Below are 5,545 nucleotides of genomic sequence, written 5' to 3'. Positions count from 1 at the left end.
ATGCATCAAGTTCCTTATGATAGGAGGAGCAACAGATTGATTCAGTGATGTCATACCGCAAAGCTGTTCATTACCACGCAATGGCTTGTAAACGTTTCTGATGGAACTGTTCATTCTCTCTAAAGAATAATGCCAAGCCCTCCTTCCCAATCTCTGATTAGGGAAATATTTTCAGCTGATGTGAAATCACTTGTCAACATCAATCACAACAGAAAGAATATGGTATTCTATCTCTGCTCCACAAGCACATTCTCCCATTTGATCCCATGTAACATTCAGCGTCTCCCTTAATTCCTCTTTCCTTAATATGCCTGTCTTCATTCCTTTCAGTCCTTGTGATGGATTCTACATTGTAGTCTCTTTAGGTAAAGATGTTTCTGCAGTACTCTATATCGTTATATCTTGAAATTAAACTCCTGTCAGAAAAGTTAAAGGTTCAAGGTGAGTTTTAAGGTGTGTCATAAAGAGCAGAATTGTAGACTTTTAAAAAAAACTGTTTTTCCAACAACCTATTCTGAAATGTTATTACACACCTCTGGAACAGATGGGACTTGAACGTGGGCCTCCTGGCTCTAATGTAGGGATTCTACCACTGTGACACAAGAAGTTTAGGAAGGGAATTCCAGACCTTGGGGCTCAGGCAGTGAAGGCACAGTTGCCAGTGGTGGAGCGATTAAAATTAGGGATGCAACAGTGGCCAGAGTTTTCACAGGGCTGTTGTGCTGAAGGAGATTTATAGAGAGAGGGAAGGGGGAAGAAGTGGGGGAATTGGAAAACCATTGTTGAAAATTTATTTTAGAAAGGAAGCATTGCTTGACCAGGAACCACTGCAGGTTGTTGAGCACAAAGTGCATGAACAGGACTTGGTGTAAGTTAGGGTGCAAGCAGCAAGAGTTTAGAGTGAGCTGCTGTTCAGAAGGTGGAAAGTGATGGGCACATCAGGAGACTGCTAGAAGAGTTAATTCAACAGCTACCTTGATTAAAAACTGAAAAAAACTGTGGAATGCCTTAAATTAGAAACAAAAGCTGAAGTTGCTTTAAAAGCTCAGCAGGTCTGGCAGCATCTGTGAAGAGAAATCAGAGTTAACATTTTGGGTAATGCTATACTTCCTCAGAACTCTTGATTAATTGCTTCGAATGTTGACTTTGTGGTAGTGGTTGTTTATAAATCAAGGCAGTCTGTACCATGTATGAAACACTGTGTAGCCAGTATGTTAAATTCTGAAGCCAGTACTTACTTTTCTGAAATATCCAAGGATGTGCAGGTTAGGTGGTTTGGCCATGCTAAATTGCCCCATAGTGCCCATGGATGTGCAGGTTAGGTGGATTAGTCATGGGAAATGCAGAGTTACAGGGCTAGGGTAGTGGGGTGGGCCTGGGTGGATGTTCTTTGAAGGATCGGTGTGGACTTGATGGGCCAAATAGCCTGCTTCCACACTGTAGGGATTCTATGACCTGAATTGCTTCACACTTGCACTGACTTCAGAGACAATTTTCTTATAAATTATGAAGGACGGAATACAGCACAGAGATGGACCATTCAGCCCAACTGGTCCATGCTGCAGTTTGTACTCCTCACAAGCCTCCATCCACCAGATTTTACTCCCTGCTATCAATACATCATTCTGTTCATTTCTTCTTCATTTATTTAGATTTCCCCTTAAATGCATTGATGCAATTCACCTCATCTACATGTGGCCATGTTGAGCAACAGCCTGGTGCTGTCCATGTTTGACAGTACAGTGCCACGGTGGCAACATTACTGGAATAACCTGAGAGTCAGTTCTATGCCAATGTGACACTTTGAGATTTTGGTTGTAATTGGAAACATAAAGTCAGTAAAAGTGAGAGTGAAACTTTTGGTTTGTTGCAAAAACCCAGTGGTTCATAACACCTTTTTAAGAAAGGAATCAGACCAGTTTATCTGGTCTGGAGTTAAATGTGCCTTCAATGGGATTGACTTTTCACTTGTAGCAATCCACGCTGTCACCTTTTCCAGAGTCCTTGGCCACACCTCCCAAACCAGCTAGCAGTACAGCGCGAGAATTGAAATTGAGGGTATGCTAAATGTGCAATGGAAGAGACAGCAGAGGGAAATTGGCTGAGGAAATCTGCACTTCATTGTCCTCCTCCCTTCGATGGATTGTTCATTATAGCCTAATAGACTCTCAAAGTCCATGATAAGAAGAGTCAGGATTCCCCTGCCTAATTATTATCTGGCCATTTCTTGCCAGAAAGCAAGCCGATGCAGTCTCTGGCAGCTCACCCAAGTGATCGTGGTGTTGTGGAGAGAGACATCAAAGCAGTGCGACAGTCCTATCCTCAATGACTGCAGTTTGCTCAGTTACTTTTATCCTGCCTGAGGTGTTGACTGGCACTCACTCTTCCCCACACTGAGATCAGCTCAACAAAGGCCAGAAGTTAAATCTGGGGCTGTCTAGCTCCTAACAGCTGGGAGTGACACCAGGCTAGTGAGCTATTAGAAAGTGGCTTCCCTGTTATGGCACAGTGGTAGTATCCCTGCCCCTGATCTGGGAGGCATGGGTTCAAGTCCCACCTGCTCCAAGGTGTGTAATAACATCTCTGAACAGATTGATTAGGAAAATAGGTCAAATTAAAAAAATTAAAATTGGAAAGAGGTTTATGACAGCTGAAGCTTATATCGGTCATATAGTACAGTAAAACGTTAGCGTTTAGTACCCAGGAATTCTTAGTTGAACAGGGTTGCTCAGGATCAATGAGAGAACCTCCCAGAGGCATCTGCAAACCTTTATCTTCGCCATGCTTGTTAATTTTACTGCCTGGCTGCATCATGATGGTGGGGAGAGAGGAGTCTGTTAGGGATAGAAAGTAATATCAAGTTAAACAGAGTCCCTCCGTCTGTGTAAGGGGCTACATTTGAATCAGGGTAAAAGAAAACTGCGTAGAAATACTCATGAGCGACTCACTGAAGTGGCAAAAATAAACCTCCTTTCTTTGTTGAACTGGGAAGATTGAGCAGGTTTTGGGATGTGAGCAGAATGCAAACTAGTCTGCAGCCACAGCCAGAATACTAAAAGCATGCTGACAGCTGGTTAAAAACAAAGTAGACTTGCATTTGTATCTGTTTTTCTCATTTCCCAGGCAAGCAAAGTGTTATCTTAAAGTGCAGTGACTTATTTGGTGAAAGATAGCAGCCATTTAGGCACAGCAGGATCCCAGAAACAGCAAAATAATGTTTCAATTCACAAAGGGGTGAGTGGGTGACAGGGCAACAGGAGAACAGCGGGAATAATAGTGAGCTACTGGAAATCTGAAACAACAATGCTGAAGAAACTCAGTAGGTCTGGCAGCGTTTGTGGAGAGAGAAAATGAGTTAACGTTTCAAATCCAGTACAACTCTTCTGCAGAGAAAATAGATCTGGAGTGCCTTGAAAAGGTAATCCATCAGTCATTACTTTCTCCAGGGAAACTGGGGAGGCAATAATTGCTAATCTTGTCAGTAATACCGATAACCCAGTTGAATCTGTGGCGAGAAAGCAGAGTTAATGTTTCGGGCACAGTAACCTTTCTTCAGAAACTCTTTAAATAGTCAATACTCCTTGTCCTGAACTTCCTCACAACAATTTTTTTTAAACTATGTTTCAAACAGCTGTGAGGACAGGAACTTCCTGTATGTAGTAAGAGAGGATACGTGGCAATGTTGGGCAACAGCCTGGTGTTGTCCATGTTTGACAATGCTGTGCCACCGTGGCTGTTACTGGAATAATTATCTAGGGAGCATCAATTCTATGTGGCACTTGGAGATTTTGGTTGCAATTGGAAACATAAAGCCATTAAAAGTGAGAATGAGACTTTTGAATTGTTGCAAAAACCCAATTGTTCATAACACCTTTTTAGGAAAAGAAACAGACCATCTTTATCTGGTCTAGGGTTAAATATGCTACCAATGGGATTGTGTGCTCCATGTGTGGCAAACTGCTTTGTTGCCACCTCCAGGGTCTGTGGCGGCATGTCCTGAGAATTAATTCTGGGATTTCAGTACTTCTGGGATCTTGATCATTATTTTAATAAGAGAACTGTGGATGCTGGAAATCTGAAACAAAAAGCAGCATTGACCTCCAAAGAGCTTCCATGCAGACCTAACACACGACCCTATCCCTGTATTTACCATGGGCAATCCACCTAACCTGCATAGTTTTGGACTGGGGGAGGAAGCCCAAGAAATTGGATGAATGTGCAAACTCCATACAGACAGTTGCCTGAGGGTGGAATCAAACCTAGGTTACTAGAGCTGTGAGGCAACACTGTTAACCATTGAGCCACTATGCCACCCTTGCAGTTGGAACCAAGCCATTTGGACCAATGATTCCATGCCACCCCTCTGAAGAGCATCCTATCTAGACCCATCTCCCTACCCTATCCCTGTAACCCTGCAATTCCCATAGCTAAGGCCTAACCTACACATCCCTGAATACTGTAGATAATTTACCATGGCCAATCCAACTAACTTACACATCTTTGGACCGTGGGAGAAAATCAACACAGACACGGGGAGAACGTTCAAACTCCGCACAGACAGTGGTGCTGCCCTGAATGTAGAAAGCCTGCAGAAAGCTACAGAACAAGTGGATTTGGGAGGTTTCATACATAAATCACAAATCTAGCATCCAAATTCAGTGGGGAATAGGGAATGTTGGTCTTTATTTCAAAGGGAATGGAGGGTACAAATAAAAATATACAAGGTCCTTGTCAGACCAACTTTAATATTATGAACATTTTTGGTCTCCTTGTCTCAGAAAAGATATACTGGCATTGAAAGATTGTGTTTTGAGTTGAGGTTGAATAGGTTGGACATATTGGAATATAGAAGAATGATAGACAACCTTACTGAGATATACAAGATTCTTTGAGGGCGTTTCAACACAAATGCTGAGAGGTTGTTTCCCCTTGTAAGAGAATCTAGGGCCAGAACCTCAGAATAAAGGGTTGCACATTTGAGACGCAGATGAGAAGGAATTTCTTCTCTGAGGGTAGTGAATCTGTGGAATTCCTTACCACACAAGGCTGTTGAGGCTATGCCATTAAGTATGTTCAACATTGAGATAGACAGATTTTTAATCAGTGAGGGAATTAAGGTTATGAGGCAAAAGCAGGAGAGTGGAGTTGAGGATAATCAGATCAGCCATGATCTCTGAATTTTTTAAAATTCAGTCAGCATTTACTGTCCATCCCTAACTGCCCTCTGGGCATATAAGAGTCAATCCCATTGCTGTTGGTCTGGAAACATGTGTGGGCCAGACCTGGGTCTTTAGATTATCAGTTCAGTGATAATGCTGCTAGGCTGTTGTCCCCCCACAAATGGAAATGGAGAAGCAGAGCAGATTCAGTGAGTGAATGACCTATTTCTTCTCCTAAGTTTTATGGTCTTAATGATTTCAAGTTGTGGGAGTGAAAGGGCTACAGGGATTTTAGACATGCTGCCAGGGTGGAATATAATGTGGATAAGTGTACTCGGAATGGAGGTGCAGAATATTTCTGAAATGTTGACAGTTTGTGAAGTGTT

The sequence above is a fragment of the Rhincodon typus genome, chromosome 26 (assembly GCF_021869965.1).
Source record: "Rhincodon typus isolate 14 chromosome 26, sRhiTyp1.1, whole genome shotgun sequence".
In the NCBI taxonomy this organism is placed as follows: domain Eukaryota; kingdom Metazoa; phylum Chordata; class Chondrichthyes; order Orectolobiformes; family Rhincodontidae; genus Rhincodon; species Rhincodon typus.
This window is presented reverse-complemented; position numbering follows the sequence as displayed.